Here is a 25,497-nt window from a genome sequence, read left to right as displayed (position 1 = left end):
GGGCGCCGACCAGACGCGGCATTTTCGGAAAATAGCGCCTTGTGCAGCTGAAGCGCTTTGTGTTTAGCTGGGCCGCGTCAGCCCGGCCGGGTACGAGGCGCCTCGGGTCCCCGAACCACCTCCTGCGGCTCCCCGGTCGCCGCTCCCGAAGCTTTTCCAGGTCAGTGCGGGTCTGTGTAGGGCCCTGTTACCACCGGATGTGGAAGTTGATCTCTTCGCTGGTAAAAAATAATTCCACTTCCCCCGGAACCCAGATCATCCCCGCGATTTCCTGTTTATTGCATTAAGGCGCCGGGTTTCCGGGGCTCTTGGCCCCGCTTATTCCGCGGGGGTCGGCGGGGTCGGCCTGGGCCCCCGCTCCGCCCGCGCCGCCGGCGCGCTTTGTCCGCTCGCACCCCGCTTCTGGGAGGGGCGGGCAGACATGGTGGCGGCCGCCGCCCCCTCCTCGGCCTTGGCGAGCTGCAGCCTCCCCGCGGCTCATAGCCCGGCCGGTCCCGAGCGGCCGCCCCGGGGCGGAATGGGGTCGGGCTGGGGCTTCGGGGGCTCTGCGGGAGGCGGGCGAGGGAGGGAGGGAGACAGGCAGGCAGGCGCGGCACGGCCTTGGCGCCCGCCGCCCCGGGAGCCGCCGCTCTCTTTGTCTGGGCGGCCTGATCGCACCGCCTGGCTCAACGGAGCGGGGAAGGGACGGCGGGGGCGGCCGGCTTCGGGTGAGCTGTGCTGCTGGGCCCGCGGGGCCGGGTGGCGCTCGGGCCGCGGCGGGAGCGGCCGGCCCGGACAGGGTTAACGGGAGCGCCCGGCCGGTCCTGCGCTGGGCCGCGCCGTCGACTGCCTCGGCCTTGGGGACTCGAGTCCCTGAGGGGACGAAGCCAGCCGCTCAGGATGCTGGGCACTTCTGTTCTTGGGACTTAGCCGCCGGGATCTGTGGGTGCAGGGCCTCGGGGAAGAAGTTGGGAATTTTGCCAGGTCATTTCTGCCTGGGCACAGTTAATCAGTGTGTATTTAGTGTGTTTCGTTGAAACTTTCCTACCGTGTTGAACCAGCGTGCCTAGCCTCAAGAGTGCATCGTGAAAACTGAAACCAAAGGAACGATATAGGCCTGCTTTGTGTGTTTTCCGACTTGAAGCCTGTTTTCAGTACACAGACTGTTGCTTTAAAGCTGATTGGACTGTGGCGAACAGACATCTGTTCAAAGGAGGGGCAGAGACCACAGTACTTCTGAAGGGGGCTTGGTAATATGGAAATATTTTAAGTGCTGTCTCTGGACAGTGATTTGCTGTCTCAATTCAGGCAAGTTACTTTCTGAAGTAGTTTTTATTTGGAAAATGTTTTGATGTAGTGAGTAAATGATCCTTGTACAGTAGTTTGCCATCCCAGAATTAAAGAAGCACCATAGTTTATTATGCAGAAGTTCGTGGTCAGAAGTTCTTTTTGCAGATATTTATCTCACACATAGACCCAGCCAGCTTACTTTAAATTTCTTCTCGTTGACTTGTAACCATCGACCTTGACACTTCCACTTTCAGGCTCAGATTTTGAATTTAAGGAAACTAAAGACGGCTTTATCTTTTTTCTTTTCTCTCTTTTGAAGTATCTATTTTTCCAAAAATAACAAAAGAAAAATCCATTGCATGTTCACATCAGTGACCTTTTAGGCAAGAGTGACATTGTTTTGCATTTCTGCAAGTCTTTAATATCAGGTTTAACAGAAGATAGCTAGATTCTTAAACCTACTTCTGCATTCAGTCTGATGTGGTGTCACACCATGTAACCACTGGAAAACACTGTATGCTCATGCCTTTTTTAAAAAACTAAAAAATGTGTCGTTTCTATCTTCTCACAAGTCAAATCAGGATGTTATTATACAAGACACACTTAAAAAATATGGATGAGAAGGTTGATTCCTGTGCTTTTTTCTTGGACTCCAACTTTTTTTCAGTTTGAGATTTAGAACATTTGAAAAAATTTTAAGTGATTAAACTTAATTTTTAATTCCACAACTTATTTTTAATGATGTACACAAACCATGAATTCCGTGTTAGATTTGCTTGTGAAAACTTGTATGTAAATGTAATTTTTGAAGATAGGACACTTTCAAAGCAATATAGGAGTGCCAGATTTAAAAGGAATCCTGCAGTGAAACCTTTGGTGAAACAGTGCTTTTGTATTGTAGTGTGTATACAAACTTAGAGTTAACTGTCTGTAACTTAGAGTTCGAATTGTCTATCTCTTTGAATCAATCTGGGTTTTCTAGGTTGGGGGGCAATTATATTGTAGTTGTGTGAAAATTTAAGGCCATACTTACTTTGGTTTGATGGTTTTGAAATGAAGCTAAATTCACTTCTAGTTGTTCTGTGAACTTTAGTCTGATTCTGTCAGTCTGTAGTTCTGTTCCATCAACAGGAAGCATCTGGTCATTCTTCATGTAATTGTTAGAAAATGCCAGGTATATTTTTGATGTTTGCTATTCAAATGAAAATAAATAGATTGGATCTTGGTTTGTCCCCCCTACCCTCAACTCTAAGATATATTTGTAATGGGCCTCATCGTCGATAGAATGGACTTTTTTTTTTGGCCCTTGAGTACCTCAAGTTAGGAATAGTAACAAGTAAAGCAAACAAGTCGTTAGGGATTCAGAAGTCATTGCAAGAAATTTTGACTCATGAATTAATTTTGAGGGTGCAGTGCCCTTTTGCAAGTAGCTTGAGTGTGGATGGGCTCCATCTCTTCTCTGCAATTGCTAAAAAACTGAAACAAAACCTTAGTGTTCAGGGCAACTCAGTTTTCTAATGACTCATTTCTTTGGTTCCAGAGCTTTCCAACTAGTAATCATATGTTTCTACAGCACTAACGTGTCTACCTTAGGACAACGATAATTAGTATTATACTTTTTCTGAAGATGTTTGTTCCATCATGCTCTCTAGAAGGTCAATTTATTAGTATTAGTGCCTATGTGTTACCTCATAATGTTGACAACGGTGCTCTGCACAGAGGAGATGCTTTGGTGCAGTCAACTGTCATTTCAGTCGTTGGTGAGCTAGTGCACTTTTATTTGGGCTGAGTATGTCCATAATGTAAGTGTAGAGGCTTAAGCATGAAGTGATTTCTCCACTGAAGGTAAATCCACATGCAGGGCCATTGATCTAGATTTCTAGAAATAGAAATCTAAAACTCTTAGCCCGAGTTCTCTTACCTTCTAATGGGAATGATTATAAAGGTTGGCAGTTAGGGCCCAAGATGCTAATGCACAAATAGAGAGTGTGGAAAAGACTTGATCATTTTAACTGTACATTTAATAAGAATCAACACATAATTTTTTTTAAAGTAAATGTCATTTTGAAGTTGGTAGAACAGCATATAGAAAGAGCAAGGTGTTAGCCCCACTTTACTTTTTACTAGTTGTGTTATACCTGGGGTATTATGTCAGATTTTCAGGTAGCATATATCATATTGTAAGTGGGACCTTGCATCAATCAGTTCTCAAACTTTGTATCAGAATCACCTGGAGAGCTAATTAAAAAAAACCATGGAGGCCCAAGCTTAAGTAAGAGGAACTGGGCCACTCTGTTTTTCTCACATTCCTTAGGTGACAGACAATCAGGTTTAAAAACCACAGAACTATAGAACATAGCCAGAGAATTCTGATCATGGGGGAAATGGAAAGGAGAAAAAGTTGAAAAACTGTGATGTTTGGCCCAAAAAAAAGGAGCTCATCTAAGAAATGATAGTATTTAAATATTTGGAGGTCTGTCACACAGAAAAATCAGGTTTGATTTGACTAGAAAGAAGTAGGATCAAGGGGTAGAAGTTAGAAGGAGGCAGATTTCAGCATTCTTCCAAGAAAAATTTCCTCAAAACAGTAAAAATATAATGTGTTGTTTTGGGTGGCAGGCTGTCCCCTCCCACTGACAGTGTTAAAGTTAGGGATTCAAGGGTAGAGGAAATGATGTGCTGAATGAGGATTTTGGCCAGGTTTCGTTAAGTTCCCTACAAACTGAGATTTTATGAAATCCGTCTAGGTTTGCAGGTACAAAAGTGGAAGAGCAAAAGGTAATTGAAACAAGCTGGTTAGCTTAACTGGATCATAGTTTTTATTTTCTTGGATAAAGAGAAATGAGTATTAAGTGAGAGAGCTATTTGATGAAGGTTTTAAACCCAGCTGTGATTTGGCAGATTCAAAGCCTGAAAAATAGGCATACCTTCTGATGTGGAAATTCCTATTTAAATGAATTTATTTTGGGGTAGTAAAGATATGCCAATAAATTGGTAGCTGTTTACATACCAATTGCAGCATTGTTGATAATAAAAGCTGTATATTGACACATTTGACCCTCCTCCCCATATTAATAATGTAGTAGGTTATATTATCCCCCATTTTTCAGAAGAGAAAACTGAGGCATAGAGAAATTAGGTAGCTTGCCCAAGGTAGCAGAGTTAGTAATATAGAGCATGGACTTGATTCCACACAGTTTGACTCCCAGAGCCGGTGACTCAATGCTGTGGAATTATAAACAACTTAAATTATTTCACAGTGATTGTTAGCGTACATCCCTACAGTGGGGTACTGCCTAGCCATTAAAATGATGGTTAGAAGAATAAAAACATGAAATTATGTCTTGGTGTATGTTAAGTGAAAAAAGTAAATTTAAAAACATGATTTTATTTTGATTAAATAACATACATTGATATCTGGAAGGAAATGTGCCAAACTGTTAAGTGGTTATTTTTGAGTGTAAATTTATAGGTGATTATTTTCTTTTTACTTATACAAATTTTCTTACTTCTACAATGAATATGTATTATTGTATATTGCTTGTGGTTAAAAAGATATTAAGGTGTTATATTTCAATAAAAAATTAAAAATATTAGCATAAGCTGAGGAGTTTGGATTTTATACTGTGCTGTTTATGCAAGTTGACTAAGGAATTGCACATAAATGAGAATTTGTAAGTGCATGAAGTGTTCTGTATCTAATGAACACATGAAGTGTTTGAATCTTTACCATTCTAAAAGTAATACGTTGATTGAATAGAGAAAAATATCACTGACTCCTACCACCCTACTATAATCAGTTCTATATTTTGTTAATGTTTTCTTCACCTTAAGTGTAATATTTTAAATGTTGTATTCATCCCAGCTTAGTCACTCTCTGGCTCTGTGACTTGCTTAATCTCTGTGTGCCGCACTTTCCTCCTTTGTAAAATTTGAATAATTATGATAACTACCTCATGGTGCTTGGAAGGATTAAATGAGTTACTGCATATAAAGTGATCAGAACAGTGTCTGACACATGGTTAATAGTTCAGTAAATGTTAGCAATTATTGTAGGATCATAGTCAACTAAAACCCTGTGGTCTAATAGGTTTTGGAATTAAGAATTTTTTAGATATAGCTAAGGTAGTGTTATGTAACCTTTCAACAGTCCAGTGCAGTAGCCTTCTTAAAACAAGTTACTATTTCTGCAGCAAAATGTAAGAATGTTTACACTAAATGGGGAAAATAAAGGCTATAAATAGCTTCATGTCAGTTTCGGTAAGGTTTCACTGCCAAATGCATTATTTTGGGTTTCAGAGCTGTTTTTTGGTTTTGGAATTGCAGTTAAGGAACCTGTGGAATTTACTCAATTTTGAGTCCTATTTTATTTTAATATTAAAACATTTTTAATATTAAAGCATGTCTAGGAGGTCTAAGATCAAGGTTCTGGCATCATTGGGCTCTGGTGAGGACCTTCTTCCGGGTTGCAGACTTCTCTCTTGTATCCTCACATGGTAGAAGGGGCAAAGGGACCTCTCCCAGGTCTTTTTATGAGAACATTAATCTCATTCGTGATCTGCCCTCAAGACTTAATCACCTTCCAAAGGCCTCACTTCCAATACCATCACTTTGGGCATTAGGAGTTCAACATAAAATTGAGGGGTGGGGAGACACAAGTATTCAGACCATAGCATACAGTATGGTGTGTAAGTGAATGATCTAAAAAATTTCTTACATCCTAACTGGCTCTTGTGAACTCTGATCTTTGCGATTACTCCACCTATGTTCCTTTATCTATTTTTTCCATAGGGACCCTCAATTTCTCTCCCTTAGCTTATGCATTATATGTAGCCTGAACTTGCATCAGTCACTTTTTCATATTTTACTGGGCTCCTGTTGTCAAATTTTCCTACCCATCTATTTCCTCTGTTCTTCCTCATAGGTCACAGTGTATTTGTGGAGGAAGGTGGGTAATTATGAAAATTATGAAAATTTTTGGCCACTATAAATTTATGCTGGACAGATCCAATGGACGCTCGCTACTTAGCAATCACTTTATTAATCTAATATTTTGCTTTTGTCTCATATATCTTCCTCTCTTTCAGAAGGTGCCATTGACTTCTACTTAATTGAAAAAGAAAATAGAATACAAGCTTGCATTTTTTTTGTTTTGTTTTCACCATGACAAATCTCTATTCTTTCACCTTATTTTGTAAACTGAATGGAAGAGGAATCTTGCTGCTATACTTAACTTTTCCTCTGATCACTTTGACGGTTATCTCCAGGGGTTTTTCCTCCTTACCTTCAAGTATATACAGACTTCCATATTTTGGGAGAAAAAAATAAACTTTGATTAACTATTGCTACTGTTCTTTCTAGATATCTTCCTCATTTCTCTTTTTTATTTCAAAAATTTTAAGATCTTAGTTAAAATTTCTGCCCTCAGCTCTTGCTGCCCTCAGCCCTTTTACTACTTCTTCCCTAACTTACTGCAGTTTTGTAATGACATTACATGTGAATGTGACGTATTCAGACTGTTGCTTCAAAGGACATCCTTTTTTCCAATGGTATTGGCTTCATCCTGATTTTATTCAGTTAGTGTATATGTGTTACTGTTGACTTCCACCTAGGCTTCTTAACTTTCTTTCCTTGCTTTTCATGTTAGTGTGCATCCTGATTTTCTGGCTACTATGTTTATTTATTTTTTTTTGGTTGTTGTTTCATGATCCTCTTAACCACGGTCGTTATTCTTCTCAGTACTTAGCCCTCTGCTCACCTCTCTTTGTCTCTTCTCCATGGATGTTTTATATGTTTATGTGTTCATCAGTGTGTACTCTCCAGGTTTGTATCTCCAGTGGTTTACTGAATACTTCCATTGAGAGGCTCAAGGAATTTCCTTCACTTTTTGATTTATTATTACCCACTTTCCACCTACTCTGTTTTTCTTTGTTTTATCATCATACTTAAATCTTTTTTTTGCTTAATTAATTTATTTTATTTATTTTTGGCGGCATTGGGTCTTCGTTGCTGCGCATGGGCTTTCTCTAGTTGCAGCAAGCAGGGGCTACTCTTTGTTGCGGTGCACGGGCTTCTCATTGCAGTGGCTTCTCTTGTTGCGGAGCATGGGCTCCTGAGCGCAGGCTCAGTAGTTGTGATGTGCAGCCTTAGTTGCTCTGCGACATGTGGGATCTTTCCGGACCAGGGATCGAACCCGTGTCCCCTGCATTGGCAGATGGATTCTTAACCACTGCGCCACCAGGGAAGTCCCCATGCTTAAATCTTAAAGTTGTCTGTGATACATGTTTCTCCTTTATTTTGTATATCCATCAGTCAGCATGATTCTTTAGATTACTCTTTACTGGATCTCTGTTTTTGGGATTCTGCATTGCCTGTTATTTGCCCTTTCTAACTTTAGAGTCACCTTCCTCCAATCCATCCTTCATATGGCTGCCAGAATAATTTTCCTAAAAATTTTTTTGAACCCATTGCTGCTAAACCTAAGCAGTCTGAAGAGAGAACATGTACTGTTGACCTTTGCACTCTGCATTGTGCCAAGCAAAGTGAACTGAACTTGTGTTGAATAAATGTTTGAATGGATCACCGTTTGCTCAAAACATAGAACGACTCCCAATTGTCTGCAGGATAAAGTCCAAACTCTACTTTCTGGCTTTCAGATCTTTTCATATTACAGTCTGCTTCTTCAACCTTATTCTTTACTCCTTAACATTACCAAGGTAGTATTTCCTCTCTGTACTACACCATGCTTAAGCATAACTCTATGTGTTCTTCTTTTCCTTTTCCTTGCTTGTCAAAACCTATTCAGCTTAACAGTGCTCTGTGCCAGGCACTGTTCTAATCTCTGGTGTTACCGTAATGAACAACACAGAAGACAAAGTCTATTTTCTTGAAGCTGTCATTCAGGGTGGGGGGAGAGAGGGCACAGTAAACAAATGTCAGGTGGTAATGAGTGCAATGAAGAGTAAAACTGGATAAGGGGATAGAATGGTGGGAAGTGGCTCCTATTTTAGGTGGTCAGAAAGCTTCTCTCTTTGGGTGTCCTGAAATGAGGGAGTAAATCATGCAGTTATCCAAGTAAAGTGCTTTCTAGTCAGAGGAAACAACGTCTCCAAGATCCTAAGCTGGGAACATGTTTGGCTTGTTTGAATAGTTACTAAGACCTGACCTTTGTCTCAGCAACCCTACTTAAGGGAATTTATCCTACAGTTATATGAAGTGAAATGATGCATCTACAAACTTATTAATTGCAGTGTTGTTTATAATAGCAATAATGTCCACCTGTTATAAACAGGCATACCCACCCAATAGCATACTAAGCAGCTATACAGAAAGTGAGGAAGCTCTCTATGAACTAATAGGAAAAGATCTTCAGGATGTGTTAAGTAAGAAAAGCAAGTGCAGAACAGTGTATATAGTAATGCAATCTTTTGGTAACTATAGAAATACTGGAAGGATACCCAAGAAACTAGTAAAGGTGAATAATTGTGGCTGGGAGGAAGATGGGAATAGCATAAATACTTTCATTGAGACTTTTCAATGTATACATTTCTGTGTTTTGGATTTTTGAACTATTGAAAAAACAGAAAAGGAGAAGTGAAGTAGCCTGGGTAGGACTTGATCAACTGTATGTAGAGACATGAGGGAGAGGAAGGAGTTGAGGATAGCTCCTGGATTTCTAATTTGGGAGGTAAACGTGGTGGTAGTGTCATCAGGGATACAAGAGGAAGACTGGGTTTTGACATGTGCATGAGAAGTTCTGGTCGTGCCAATTGACGAATGCTTACTCCTTTTCTGTTGTGTGTATGTGTGTGTGTATAATTTATGTGCTTTAGATATGGTACTAGAGGTTAAACATGAATAGTAAACAGTCATCAATAAACATTTTTTATGCTTAGATTACAGACATTTTTTTTTTTGGAGAACAGCTTTGTAATGATGTCATAATTTTACAGTCAAATAGGGACATTGGTGTGCACAGATACTGATAGAATGTAGATAGAGGATGTATGTCTGACAAATACATAGCTTATATGGGAAGTAGGAACTTAATTTATTAGCATGGGTCCAAATTAATTACATCTTTTGATGCCTGAAATTCAAAGAAATAAAAATGGCTTTTGAATAACAAAGTGATCTTTAAGGTATTTGAGATTATATTATAATATTTAAAACAATATTAAAGCTGAGTTAAGGAACTTTATAGGAGATCATAAAAGTATTTTTTTTATATGGTACATTGGGGAGTAACTGTGTAAGACAAAGAGGTTTTAACCTAATGAAGGAAAGGAATCATGAAATGCATGGATGTTGCCTAAAAGAAGCTCTTGCTGTATAATTTTGGGTTTAAACTTTATTTGAATGAGTTATAGTTCAGAATCTGATTTTAGAGGCCCTAATTTATCCATATGAGTTTTGATTTCTATTTGGCTAGAGTGAAAAAAATAAAAGGGGAGCACAGATAAAGTACATACATGCCAGGACTTGCAAATGAATTAGTAGTTCTTTTCTGGGTTTATGTTAACAGGGATTTGGGTGTGGAGTAGCAACAAAAAAGAGCTGTTAAGTAATTCCTGCTTGAGATTTAAAATTTTAACCATTTTATATCTGATGAAAAGATGTTGAACTGGCAATAGTTTTCTTTTAAAAATGCTTTAAAAATTACAAATAATGTTACATAGGATCATGTAACAATTGGAGATGGTCTTGTTCTTTTGTTTAAAAAAAAATTTTTTTTTTTGGCTGTGCTGCGTGGCATGTGGGATCTTAGTTCCCCAACCAGGGATCGAACCCATGCCCCCTGTAGTGGAAGTGTGGAGTCTTAACCACTGGACAGCCAGGAACGTCCCTGGAGATGTTCTTATTTGAGTGAAGGTGAAACTGTTTTGTAGCCTGCAACCTGTACTTACTCCTTCACCCTATGTTTTTCTCAGTACTGCAGTCCTCTGGAGCTTTTGGGAAACGCTGAATTGGGCTTGGCTACAGTTTTGGCTTGGATCAACTCATATATATCTTATATATTTTTGATATGTCCAGTTGAGTGGACGGTGATGGAAAGGATGGTGATAGCACAGTGTATAGAAATTAACTTTAATTCAAGAAGGATTTAGTTAGTGGTTCTCAGTTGGAGTGATTTTGCAATATCAAGAAACATTTTTTTGATGTCATAAAATGGGGAGGGGTTTGCTACTGGTATCTAAGGGTAGAGACCAGAGATGCTGCTAAATGTGGAGAATGCCTTGCTAGTTGAATACCCACTATGTATGTAGCACTGCTCTAAAGTAGTTATGGGTGCAAATGACACTAAAAGAAAGTTTTGTCTCTCCCCATAAGAACTTAAACCTAGCTAAAGCATCTCAAACTTAACAAGTCTATGGCCAAACTCTTTAACACATGACCCACCCTGTCCCACTTTGCCATCTTTATTTCAGTAAATAATCCCACTTTTCATCAAGTTGTTCAGACTAAAAACTTAGTTATTATCTTTGACTCCTCTTTTTTTTGTGTGCATTGACATCTGATACATCAGGAAGACCTGTTAACTCTACTTTGAAATATACCTTGAATCTGGGTAATGGTGGGATAGATTACTTAAACCAGTTCTCTTTTTGGAAACAACTGAAAAGGCTGGATAAGATATATAAAGCACTACCTTAAGAGCTTTGAAGAACTGGGGAGATAGTGGAATCTGGTAAGTCAAATTCTGGAAGAAAGCCTAAACCAAGAGAGGTTAGCAGAATACCTAGAGAACTAAAGCCACTTTTGCCTTGAGTATGTTTGCTGATACCAGGAAATTTAGGTTTCTCTTTATCAGCCTTGTGGGATGAGATGGACAGAAATCAAGACTCAGAGCCTACCCACATGTGGACAGGTAAAGTCTTTTAAGAGATCCTTCCTTGTTAGGCTTGAACTCCATATGTCTACACCTGAGAGGGAAGGATGAACCAGAACTAACTCCTGATCCCCTTTCATTGCCTACCTCCCAGTCAAATATGAAGGGACTTCAGGGCAGGGTGTCTTGGTACTGAGCAGAACAGGAGAAAAAAAAGAAAGGAAACAAAACTCTCTACAAAACTGTGATCACAGCCTAGCTATGTAAGGGAAACTTAAGTCACGACTTAATTTAGGTTGGTCCCTGACTGGTATTATCCCTCAGGTGTCTGGCAGAAGCAAATGCAAATGTTCCTTTGAGGAATGCTCCTTCATCTTATGCCTCCCCACAATTAATTTTTGAAGGACAATGACCAGCACATAGTCAAAGATAACCAAGCATACAAGGAGACAAGGAAACATGGGCAAGAACCAGTGGAAGCAATAGCAGAAAAAGATTGTCATAGGCATATATTAGAATTAGAAGATACATGATAAAGCAACCATGATTACTGTGTTTATAGAAATAAATAACAAACTTGAAGACAGGAAACAGGAAAAAAAGGTTGCATTGTGGATTTGAAAAAAAAAACCAAATACAACTGCTGGAAATAAAAAATAGAGTAACTGAATTAAAACTTAATGATATAATTTGCAGCAGATTACACACATCAGGAAAATTACTGAACTGGAATATAGATCAGACAGCATTATCCAGGATGTAGGTTAAAGACAAAAAGATGGAAAATATAGATGACAGGGTAAGAGATATGGAGGATAGAGTAAGAAAGCCTTAATTGGAATTCCAGAAGAAGAGGAGAGAGAAAATAGGACATTTAAAGAAGTGATTGCTGATGTTTTCCAGAAACAATGAAAAATTCCAAACCAGGATTCAAGAATCCCAATGAATCCTAATTAGGATGGAAATAATTCCACACCTAGACACAGCATAATGAAATTGCAGAAAACCAGTCCCATAAAAATCTAAAAGTAGCTGGAGGAAAAGAAGATAACCATCAAAGTAGCAAGAATTAGGCTAACAGATGACTTCTCAACAACAAAGAAATCAAAAGATAGTGAAATGATGTCTGCAATATGAAATGAAAAAAAACCCTGCCAACCTAGAATTTTATACCCAGTGAAAATATCATTGAAGAATGACGGTGAAATAAAGATATTTTAAACTAAAACAGATTGTTACCAACATTTATTAAAGATAATTTAAGGGCTTCCCTGGTGGTGCAGTGGTTGAGAGTCCGCCTGCCGATGCAGGGGACACGGGTTCGTGCCCCGGTCCAGGAGGATCCTACATGCCGCGGAGCGGCTGGGACCGTGAGCCATGGCCACTGGGGCTGTGCGTCTGGAGCCTGTGCTCCGCAACGGGAGGGAGAGGCCACAACAGTGAGAGGCCTGCCTACTGCAAAATAAATAAATAAATAATTTAAACCAGCACCATTCAATAGAAGTTTCTGTGATGATAGGAATATTCTTTGTGCTGTTCAATATTGTAGTTATAAGTTACATAGGACTATTGAGCACTTGAAATGTGGTTATTGTGATTGAGGAACTGAATTTTTTGTTTTGTTTTGTTTTTTTGAGGTACGCAGGCCTCTCACTGTTGTGGCCTCTCCCGTTGCGGAGCACAGGCTCCGGACGCGCAGGCTCAGCGGCCATGGCCCACGGGCCCAGCTGCTCTGCGGCATGTGGGATCCTCCCAGACTGGGGCGCGAACCCGTGTCCCCTGCATTGGCAGGCGGACTCTCAACCACTGCGTCACCAGGGAAGCCCGGAACTGAATGTTTTATTAATTTAAATTTAAATGGTCACATGCACCATATTAGTGCAGTTCTAAAGGATATACATCAGGCAGAATGAATCTCATATGGTGGGAATAAAATGTATGAAGGGCTGAAAAGTAAAGAAAGTGATGTATATTTAGAAAATGAAAATGAATATGGACTGCATAAAACAGTAAAAAATATCTAATGGATTAAAAAACAAGGCAATAGGAGAAGGGGGATAAGTGGGGTTTTAGGGTCCTTATCTAGCAGGAGGGTAAATTAAAAAAAAAAAACTGTGGAAAACTTTAAATATATAAAAGGAAAGGAAAGAGTATAATGAACCCCACATTCATTACCTAGCTTCAACAGTGATCAGCTCATGACTAATCTGGTTTCATATATTGATATATCCCCCAATTATTCTAAAACAAATTCCAAGTATCACATCATTTAATCTGTAAATATATTGTTTTTAATCTCTAAAAAGATATAAACTTAAACTGCAGTATCATTATCAGATCCAGAAAAACAGTCAACATAATTTCTTAATATCAGTACATATTTAAGCAGTGATCACATTTCCCCAGTTATCTCCAAAATGATTTCTTTAACTTATTTTTTTAGGGCGGTTTTAGGTTCACAGCAAAATTGAGGGGAAAGTACAGAGATTTCCCATATACCATCTTTCCCCATATATGCATAACCTCCCCCATTGTCAGTATCCCCTACCAGAGTGGTACATTTGTTACAATTGGTGAACCTACATTGACACATCATGATCACCCAAAGTCCATAGTTTACATTATGATTCATTCTTGGTGTTGTACATTCTGTGGGTTTGAACAAATGTATAATGAGAAGTACATCATTATGGTCTTATACAAGTATTTTTTCACTGCCCTAAAAAAATGACTTTTAAAAATGTACACTTAGTTTCTTCAAATTGAATCCAGAGTCCACACATGGCATTTGGTTGATGTGTTGCTTGGGTTTTCTAAACTCTATAGGTTCTTAGGGGAAGCAGGAACTAAAGATTTTGATTAACTTTGACTTTAATGCATGGTATAATATCTAGGGAACCACTGAAAGAAGAGAGGGTATAACTTCCAAATCACTAGAAGAAATAGATAGAATGTTAAAAAAAAATGAATCAATCCAAAAGAAGGCAAGAAAGAGAGAAAAGAAACCCAACAGGGAACAATGGAAAGCACAAAACAAGATGCTAGATTTAAACCTAGATAGATAGTACTTAAAGGTAAAATGTCTAAATGATCACACAGGTATCATCCTAGCACAAGGCACCATCAGCCCAAAATATTTTCCTAACTAGTATTACTGCCTCAATTCTTGCCACCTTCTATGTATTACCCACATAATAACAAGAGTAGTTTTTAAAAACTAGATCAACCACATCACAACACATGTTTAAAATATTCCAACAGCTTCCTAGTAAACTCAATAAAATCCAGACGCTTTAGTAGTGCCTATAAGGCCCTACGTGAAGTGGCCCATTCATATCTCTGTGATTGCATATCCTGCTCTTCTTCTTCACGCTAGCTCAGGGCCCTTATACTTGCTATTGCATTTCCCTGGTTCACCAGGAACAGTCAGACTCTTAGTTCTAAGCACCAGAAACAGCCTCTGGTTAATTTCGCAGAAAAGGAATTTATCAGAGGAAGAAACTGCTACCACTACTGTCTTTGGAATCTGCTGCCACTCTTGCCATAATGGATTCTGTGTACTTCCTGCTTTTTTTATGCATTATCATCTAAGTTAAATTCCAGTATAGTTACTTCTCTGTTTGAGAGGAGATCATATGACTGTGCCCTAGCTGCATGGAAAGCTGGGAAAGTATATATCTAGCTTTAGTAATAGGTGGACATTTCTGCCTTTCAAGACTCAAGAGGAGAATTCCCTAGATATATGAAGGTGTTCTGATGTTGAGCAGCTAAAAGAGTGACATATCCATCATGCTTTTCTCTGGAATCCTTCCTTGCTTTGCTTCTTCCCTTCATTTGTGTTTCTACTCAAGTGTCACCTCCTCAAAGAGGCCTGTCCTTAGACTTTGTCTAAAATAGCAGTTCTCTGTCCCTAATCCAGTACTCTCCATTTTCTTACCCTACCTTATATTTTCTTACCCTCTCTTAGATTTTATTCATAGCATTTATCACTACTACTACTACTACTATTTTTACTGATTGATTGGTTGATTCCCAGGCTCTCCTTGCAGACCACAAGCTCCATGAGGGTAGGGATTTGTCTGTCATTATTCACCCTTCTGCTGGCAGATAGTGTATGCTTAGTAGACATTTGTGTAATGAATGAAAGGGAAATACATGAACTATGGCATAAATTGCTCAGAAAAAATGGAAAGGAAGGATTAGCTCATTTAAGGAAAGCTTATTGGGGAAGAGGAATTTTTGAAATGGGTTTTGGTTGGAGTCTAGGATTTGGAGAAAAGGGATGAAGCCATTCCAAACTGGAAAATAGCATGAGGGGAGGCACTGGGTCTGGAATAAGGTGGGCATGTATGGGATGAGGAAAAACTGTTTAGATTCTGATGACTGTTGGGGGTTATTAAGTGGGAGGTGAGAAAACTGGATGAGGTGAATGTGTGAGGTTGAAGCAGTTGATATAGGACCTTGAATTGTAAGTTGAAGTCTTGACTTGATTGCTGGAGAGTAAACGATTGCTAGGGTTTTTTTTTTTTTTAATTAAAAATAAACTGGTATTTTCACATAGCTGAGTACTATGCTACTGTAAAACAGAATGACGAAAATCTCTAAGGAGATTTTCAAGGTTATATATTAAGTAGAAAAAAGCAAAGTGCAGAGCAATGTATGTACTATGCTCTTTTGGTGTTAAGAGGTGTGTGTGGGGGAGGAATAAGAATATATATACTAATTTCCTTATGTCGCAAAAAGAAAAACCGAAAAGACAAACTAGAATAGAATTGTTGCCTTGTGGTGGGGTGGGTGGGAATGACATGAAGGAAACAGGGATGGAAGTGAGATTTCTGGGTTTACCTTTTTATTTAGTTTTGACTTTTGAAATGTGAAAATATTTTACATATTCAAAAATTACACTAAGTCAAAGTAGATGAAAAACAATTCCTAAAATTGAGAACTTGAGCAAATGAACCAATGTATATATCAAAATAGTTATTTAAATACATGAAGAAAAACAGTATCTCAAGTGACTTTTGAGCTCAACACTAAATGGCATATATGCTAAAGACAAAAAGAACTGCAAAGAAATCTTATTCATTCATTTTATTGCTAGTTGTAATATTGGTATTTAAAATTTTTTTTTTTTTTTTTTTGCGGTACACGGGCCTCTCACTGTTGTGGCCTCTCCTGCTGCGGAGCACAGGCTCCGGACGCGCAGGCTCAGCGGCCATGGCTCTTCCCGGACCGGGGCACGAACCCGTGTCCCCTGCATTGGCAGGCGGACTCTCAACAACTGCGCCACCAGGGAAGCCCTAAAAAAAAAATTTTTTTTATTGGAGTATAGTTGATTTACAGTGTTATGTTAGTTTCTGCTATACAGCAAAGTGAATCAATATATGTATACATATATCCACTCTTTTTTAGATTCTTTTCCCATATAGGTCATTACAGAGTCTTGAGAAGAGTTCCCTGTGCTATACAGTAGGTCCTTATTAGTTGTCTATTTTATATATAATAGTTTGTATGTCAGTCCCAATCTTCCAGTTTATCCTTCCCCTGTCCCCTGCTTCCCCCCCTGGTAACTATAAGTTTGTTTTCTATATCTGTGACTCTATTTTTGTTTTGTAAATAAGTTCATTTGTACCCTTTTTTTAGATTCCACATATAAGCGATATCATATGATATTTGTCTTTCCCTGTCTGACTTATTTCACTCAGTATGACAATCTCTAGGTCTATCCATGTTGCTGCAAATGGCATTATTTCATTCTTTTTTAATGGCTGAATAATATTCCACTGTGTATATGTACCACATCTTCTTTATCCGTTACTCCATTGATGGACATTTAGGTTGCTTCCATGTCCTGGCTATTATAAATAGTGCTGCAGTGAACAGTGGGGTGTATGTGTCATTTCAAATTATGGTTTTCTCTGGATATATGCTCAGGAATTATTGGTATTTTTATTTTGACAGCATTTTTTATGTATTGTTAGGATAAAGCCCATAAGTTTTTATGTTTATATATTAGGAGGCAGTAGAGATACTTGTGTACAATCAAAGAAGTTAAGCAAGAAACCTGACAATGTTGAACTTGAATTATAAATATCAATATGAATTCATGATTTAAAATATTTATTTCTTAATTCTATCCAAATACATATTTCTTTCTTATCTCTGTCCATTGAAAGGATCTAGAAACAGTGTGTCCCTTTGGTAGATATGAGTACTGCTCTCACTCTAATTTTGGTCTTTAAATACTTCTACTTAGAATCCAGCACTCCTCAAAGAAATGACTGATTCCAGGACTGGGGCAGGGAGCATACATAGTGAAACTGGAACATATTTTGCCAGAAGCAAGAAAGCTTTCAAAGATAACAAAAAGCCAACCCAGAGAAGCTCTTGTTGGTCAAAATTGGGACAGGTTGAATATCAAAAAGAATAAGGAGGGCTTCCCTGGTGGCACAGTGGTTGAGAGTCTGCCTGCCGATGCAGGGGACACGGGTTCGTGCCCCGGTCCGGGAAGATCCCACATGCCGCGGAGCGGCTAGTCCCGTGAGCCATGGCCGCTGAGCCTGCACATCTGGAGCCTGTGCTCCGCAACGGGAGAGGCCACAACAGTGAGAGGCCCGCAAAACAGACAAAAAAACAAAAAAGAATAAGGAGAGTATTTATTGAAACAAAAAACAAAACAAAACAAATGGAAATGGCCTTTATACCTGTTCTTTACTCTGAAAATTGGTAATTAAACATTCGAACTGCCCTTTTAGTAGAAACTATATTACAGTTAATGAGGAATGCCAGGTAATAAATATAGGAGGAATTATAGATTTAGAAATCACAATTTATTACAAGCTGTTATGAAATAATTGACTTGGGCCAGGATCATTAATGGATGCTAAAACCATTAGGCAAAAGATTCATTGGGAATTGGATATTCACATGGAACCAAAGCAACTCCACAGAGTACTGGTTGGTCTCAAAGTAAGACGATAAAACTTTGGATCAGTGGAAAGATCAGGCTAATTATTAATTGTAGCATCACTAAAAATGTACCAAAAAATGTATGCTTCCTGATGTGATTCAATATCAAGTATATAGCATCATCTGAAATATTTTTGTCTAAAATTTAAAATCTGATTTTAGTCAAACTTTTAAGACTTTCAGTTTATAAAGAAATATGGAAGATGAAGAAATTAAGTACTACCTTGAGGAAGCAGTTAGAAAAATCCAGAATGTGAGATACAGATGAACTAGTCATTTAATGTCACGGGGGAGAAAAACATTGGGGTAGATGGGGGAAAGGGAAATTTACCTAGAATAAAACTAATTTAGAGATGTAACAACCAACTGCAGTGTGTGTCAGCTGTAAAGTACTTTTTTTAGAAAGGAGTAGGATGAAGCAAGATGGCCAACTTTTAATTTAGAATGTGGGTGATAGGCATATGGGTATGTGTGTTTGTGTACATACACACATATATACACATATATGCATATACATATACTTTTCTATATTTGAAAATTTTTAGAATAAAAACTTTAAAAATGTTTTTCTGTTGATGGACACTTAAGTTGCTTGTAGTTTCTTTTTTTCTATTACAAATAATGTTTCTATAGACGTTCTTACACATGTTCCTCTCCTTGTATGCATATTGTAGAGTACACGAGGAAATAGGCTAGCTTCCTAGTAGTGGAATCCCTGGATCAAAGGGTAGATGCTTCTTCAACTTTACTAGATATCAATGAATTGTTCTTCAAAATGATTGTACTGTTGAGAATTTTAGACAAAGGGATCATGAAACGTATGTCTTTTCTACTAGATGGTGAATTCTTTGAGGGTAGGTACTGTGTAGAGACCCATATAGAAATGTTTAAATTGAATGAAATTGTATTTTAGGGGGATTGCCTGGCAGCAGGATGGAGAAACTAGAGTTAGGTCAGCTAAGAGGCTACTGTGTTGTTTAAAGTATGAGGCAGTGAGTGTGTAAGACTAGAGGTAGTGGAGAGGAAGGGGTGACTATGAGAGAAATCTTGGAGAGAAAAGATCAAAGTGTATGCATTCTTATCGTTGGGCAGGATATTGATGGTTCACTCTTGTGACTTACAACATCTATCAGTTTGTTGGTTTCACTTTATAGTAAACAGGTAAGGTATGCTTTCCTGATTAATTCAAAACCATCTAATGGTCCAGGTCTAATAGAATTCTAGCCTTATCTTCATTCTCTGCTCATAATCCTTTCAAGCCTCAGTCTCTTCCTTGGGTGAATACATGTGATTTAAAAGACACTAGTAGTTGAATGGGGTAAAGGGACAGTGGGTTGCAAAGATGAAGAGAATTTAGTAGAATCTATGGATGCCTTCATCCCCAAATCAGTTTGTGAAGTCTTACAAGGGCAAAGGCTATATCCTCCTATAGTTTTTAGAGGGAAAGTCTATCCAGGAACATAACAGGGAAAATTCATCAGATGCAGTTTTTCTAAAAGAATGCCATATATATATTTCTTCTGGTTTTATTGAGATATAATTGCATACAGCATTGTAGAAATTTAAGGTATACAGCATAATGATTTGACTTATATACATCATGAAATGATTACCACAGTAAATTTAGTGAACATCCATCATCTTATATAGTTATAAAATCTTGTGATGAGAACTTTTAGGATTTATTCCTTTAAAAACTTAAAAACAGATTCAATGCAGTCCCTATCAAATTACCAATGGCATTTTTTACAGAACTACAACAAAAAATCTTAAAATTTATATGGAGACACAAAAGACCCCGAATAGCCAAAGCAGTCTTGAGGAAAGAAATGGAGCTGGAGGAATCAGGCTCCCCAACTTCAGACAATACTACAAAGCAACAGTAATCAAGACAATATGGTACTGGCACAAAAACAGAAATATAGATCAATGGAACAGGATAGAAAGCCCAGAGATAAACCCATACATCTATGGTCAACTAGTCTATGACAAAGGAGGCAAGGATATACAATGGAGAAAAGACAGTTTCTTCAATAAGCGATGCTGGGGAAACTGGACAGCTACACGTAAAAGAATGAAATTAGAACACTCCCTAACACCATACACAAAAATAAACTCAAAATGTATTAGAGGACTAAATGTAAGACTGGACACTATAAAACTCTTAGAGGAAAACATAGGAAGAACACTCTTTGACATAAATCACAGCAAGATCTTTTTTGATCCACCACCTAGAGTAATGGAAATAAAAACAAAAATAAATGGGACCTAATGAAACTTGAAAGCTTTTGCAAAGCAAAGGAAACTACAAACAAGACGAAAAGACAACACTCAGAATGGGAGAAAATATTTGCAAATGAAGCAACAGACAAAGGATTAATTTCCAAAATATATAAACAGCTCATGCATCTCAATATTAAAAAAACAAACAACCCAATCCAAAAATGGGCAGAAGACCTAAGTAGACATTTCTCCAAAGAAGACATACAGATGGCCAAGAAGCACATGAAAAGCTCCTCAACATCACTAACTATTAGAGAAATGCAAATCAAAACTATAGTGAGAGGCTTCCCTGGTGGCACAGTGGTTGAGAGTCTGCCTGCCGATGCAGGGGACACGGGTTCATGCCCCAGTCCAGGAAGATCCCACATACCGTGGAGCAGCTATGCCTGTGAGCCATGGCCACTGGACTGTGCGTCCGGAGCCTGTGCTCCGCAACGGTAGAGGCCACAACAGTGAGAGGCCCGCATACCACAAACAAACAGACAAACAAACAAAAAAAACTATAGTGAGGTATCACCTCACACCAGTTAGAATGGCCATCATCAGAAAATCTACACACAACAAATACTGGAGAGGGTGTGGAGAAAAGGGAACCTTCTTGCACCGTTGGTGGCAATGTAAATTGGTATAGCCACTAAGGAGAACAGTATGGAGGTTCCTTAAAAAACTAATAATAGAATTACCATATGACCCAGCAATCCTACTAGTGGGCATATACCCAGAGAAAACTGTAATTCAAAAAGACACATGCACCCCAATGTTCATTGCAGCACTATTTACAATAGCCAGGTCATGGAAGCAGCCTAAATGCCCATCGGTAGACGAATGGATAAAGAAGAAGTGGTACATATATACAGTGGAATATTACTCAGCCATAAAAAGGAATGAAATTGGGTCATTTGTAGAGACCTGGATGGACCTAGAGTCAGTCATACAGAGTGAAGTAAGTCAGAAAGAGAAAAACAAATATCGTATATTAATGCATATATGTGGAACCTAGAAAAATGGTACAGATGAACCAGTTTGCAGGGCAAAAATAGAGACACAGTTGTAGAGAACAAACATATGGACACCAAGGGGGGAAAGAAGGGAGGTGGGTGGTGGTGGTGTAATGAATTGGGAGATTGGGATTGACATGTATACACTGATCTGTATAAAATGGATAACTAATAAGAACCTGCTGTATGAAAAAATAAAATAAGATTAAAAAATTCAAAAAAACCTTTTATATTGATATATAGCAGTGTTAATTATATTAACCCATGTTAATATAGTGTTGTACATTACATTAATATTGTACAACATTAATGTCATGTTGTACATTACATCCCTAGTACTTATTTACCTTTTAACTGGAAGTGTGTACCTTCTGACTGCCTTCATCCAATTCCCCCTCCCCCTACCCCCTGCCTCTGGTAACCACAGATCTGATCTCTTTTTCTATGAGTTTTGTTTTTGAAGTATAATTGACCTGCAACACTGTGGTAGTTTCTTGGTGCACAACCTCATGATTTGATATTTCTATACATTAAAAATTATCACTACAATAAGTCAAGTTATCATCTATCACCATACAAAGATATTACATTATTATTGACTATATTCCCCACTGTCTATTTCTTACCCATAACTCACTTATTTTGTAGCTAGAAGTTTGTGCATCTTAATGTCCCTTACTTATTTCTCTCATTCCCCACAGCATACCCCTGCCCCATATCTTACTTTAAAATGTTGCAACTTTTTGCAAATTCTAAGGTAGGTGCCTGTAAGAATTTTTGACTAGTGGTTCTAGAACAGCTCTGTCCAATAGAAATATAATGTGAGCCACATGTTTAATTTAAAACTTTTTATAGCCACAAAAATTTATTTAAAATAAATTTTAATAAAGTAAAATTTATTTAAAGATAAAAACAGGTGAGATTAATTTTAAAATATTTTATTTAACCCCATATATCCAAAATATTTCAACATGTAATCAGTATAAAAATTATTGAGATATTTTACGTTTGGACTAACCACATTTCAGTGCTCAGTAGCCTCATATGGCTAGTGGCTGCTGTATTGGACGGTTCAGTTCTAGAACATACTGAGTTGAAACCTTTGAACTCAGTTTGGTACTGATTTGATCCACTGTCATTGAGAGTGGCCCTGAGCTGATCTTGCTTCACTCTCCTGTTGCTGGTTATTAGATAATTTCTGGCTTGCTGTCCAGATTACTAACTTGGCAGGTCCAAGAGTGATTCTGAGGGTCCCAGACGAAGCCATTATCCATACTTACTGATTATGTTCACAATTTTCTCCTTTGACTCAGCAAACATAGAATTGACCTCAGATTATTTTGGATCAAATCTGTCAATTTGAGTTGCTGCCAGTAAAAGGAGAATATCCAGGCAAGTCCCAGCCTCATTCAGTTATGAGGAATTTAGTTACAAGGTTGATAGGAATTCATTGAGCATTCTACTGATTCTGCTGTTTTCTAGAATTTGTGAAGCTCTCAGCCTAATTTACATTTAAAAAGTCAAATGTTGTGACTTTATCAGTTATCCCAAGTATTTCTGCAGTTTCTACAGTGCCCAAACATTGTTTATTTATTCAGTGAAAGAATACTTATTGAGCATTTACCAGGCACCATAGCCCAGGCTCAGTGACAAGTTGTAGCCAAGTAAATGGGCACATTTAATGTGGTTTGATAAATGCCATGATAGAGATAAATTTAGGATGCTAGAAGAACACACAGGAAAGATAACTGAGTTAATTTGGGGGCCATCAGGAGACTTCTCCAAGGAGATAAACTGAACTCTGAAAAACAAATAGGAATAAATATGGCAAAGTGGGTATGGAGAGAAGAACACTGTTTTTGGCAGAGGGAATGTTGTGTATAGATGCCCAAAGATGAGAAAAAGAGCCTAGTGCAACATATTGTCTGGAGTATAGAATTCAGTGTGAGTGGGGGGCAACAGCAGCAGATGCCAAATGTGAAAGGCCTTGAATCTCATGGCAAAGAGTTTGACTTTATCTGAGTTAACTGAGGAGGGACATGATTTCTCTTTAAGAATGATTAAGAAGTTTGGTAACAGAGTGGAGAATAAATTAGAGGAAGGCAAGACTGAGGCATAGACACTAGCTTAGATGTGCTCTAAGAGAGAAAGTTTGGAAGCATGGGCAAGGATTGTGGCAGAGGAGAAAATCCAGTCAACAAATATTTATTGAAGGCCCACTATGTATCAGTGGAAAGAGGTAGAGTATTTGAGATTTAGGGAGTAAAAGTGGCAGGTCTTGATGATTGTTTGGAATTGAGGGGGTTGTGGAAGGAGTCGGAGTCAAAAACAACTCCAAAGTTTCTGACCCTAGGGAACAAGCCAGTACTTGGACAATTTGAATTTTGAAGTGCCTTGGGATGTACAGGTGGAGGTGTCTATGCAGGTGAATACTTGGGTCTAGTGCTCTGGAGAGAGGCTTGGACTGAAGATAGAGTTGGAAGTCATCAGGTAACCATGGCTAAGAAAGATAAAATCTGCTAGAGGAGAGAATGTAGAGAAAGGAAAAAAGGGCTAAAAAATGAAACACTGAGGAACTGCCAATATTTAAGGGGAAAAGAAAAGGAATCCTGTGGAAAGACACATTAGCTACCATCCTAGCCTCCAGGCCTTTTGTAATTTAGATAAGACACATAAACATGAACTGTTTGGTGACCAATGCAAATCAGAGTATAATTTGGTGGCAAGTTTTGTTGTTTTACCTCTATGTTCAATGTGAAATAAAATTAGGTGGATAGAGATAGTGGTTAGTGTTTAGGCCAGGGAGTAGCACTGGTAGTGCCTGCATTCAGTGGGGATGTCTGGCCTATGGTTACTAGGAGGCTCAGACCAGGGGTAGAGCATGGTGACTATGAGTCTGCACTCTGGAGCCAGATTGCCTTGGTTCAGATCCCCACTAGCAGACTGACCTTGGGCAGTGTAATCTACTGTGCCTTGCTTTCCTCATCTGTAAAATCATGTTGATAATAATTCCTACTTTATATTATGTGAGATTGAATGAGTTAATATGTGTAAAATTCTTAGACTGTCTTTTATAAATGTCAGGAATTATTGTCATTTAATAATTGGTGAGTTGGTGGGTCAAATGAGAACACACAGGGTTTTGAGCAGGCTTTCACTGGTAAAGTGGGTGAAAAATGTCATGGGAGAATCCAAGAAGTGTATTTTCTCCTTGACTCCCAGCTTGGGGCAAAGAATGTCCTTTTAATAGAGGCTTTAAAGATGGTAAAGAGTTGTGTCTTGTACTTAAGTCTTGCTCTCCTGGTGTAGTAGTGAAATTTCTTCAGGTCATGATTCCTGAAGAAAGTTATTATGGAAGGAAGTTTTTTCATCAGCTTTGTGAATATGATTTCACTGGATCCTTGGCCTTAACTTGAGGAGATCTTGACCCATGATCAAGTTCTTAGGGGAGTGGGGAACCTTATGGAGAAACAGTCGCTCTTGTACACTGATAGTGGGAGTGTAAATTGGTATAATCTTGTAGATAATTTGACAGTGTCTGTTACAATTAAAATGTGATTTAAAAAAATCTAGCAACTAAACTTTTCATAATAATTTCTATAAAAATGCAAACACAAGTGAATGTTTTATGTATGTAGTGTTGCAGCACTATTTGTAAAAATGAAAATTTAAAATAGGATAGAATAATTAATGGACTCATACTCCGTGTATTTGTCTCCTCTGTCTATAGTGTAATAGTTTCCTATTTGCTGTAACAAATCACCACAGACTTAGTGCCTTAAAACAATGCAAATGTATTACTTTACAGTTCTGGAGGTCAGGAGACCTAAAATTAAGATTTCATCAGTGCTGTGTTCCTTCTGGGGGCTCTAGGGGAGTATCCATTTTCTTTCCTTTTCTAGTTTGTAAACTGCCTACATTTCTTGGCTGGTGACCCCTGTCTCTGTCTTCAAGGTTAGCATCTGTAGCATCTTCAGATCTCCCTTTCTTTCATCTGTGCTTCCTTCTCTCAGGCTCTGACTTTCCTGCTTCCCTCTTATGAAGACCTTTGTGATTACATTAGGATCACCTGGACAATCCAGGATACTCTTCCTATCTCAAGATCCTTAAGTTAATCACATCTGCAGAGTCCCTTTTGCCGAGTAAACT

The 25,497-nt window shown here is 38.5% G+C and overlaps 1 protein-coding gene across 1 annotated transcript in view; it reads left to right on the top strand.

The window, feature by feature from the left end:
• GABPB1 (GA binding protein transcription factor subunit beta 1) overlaps nt 1-25,497 on the top strand; it is a 78,113-nt gene continuing 52,616 nt past the window's right edge. The window contains exon 1 of the mRNA XM_065871112.1: nt 1-160. The gene's annotated coding sequence lies outside the window, so the exon portion shown is untranslated. The remainder of the gene's footprint in view (nt 161-25,497) is intronic.

The sequence above is a fragment of the Phocoena phocoena genome, chromosome 2, assembly GCF_963924675.1.
Source record: "Phocoena phocoena chromosome 2, mPhoPho1.1, whole genome shotgun sequence".
Lineage (NCBI taxonomy): Eukaryota > Metazoa > Chordata > Mammalia > Artiodactyla > Phocoenidae > Phocoena > Phocoena phocoena.
This window is presented reverse-complemented; position numbering and strand designations above follow the sequence as displayed.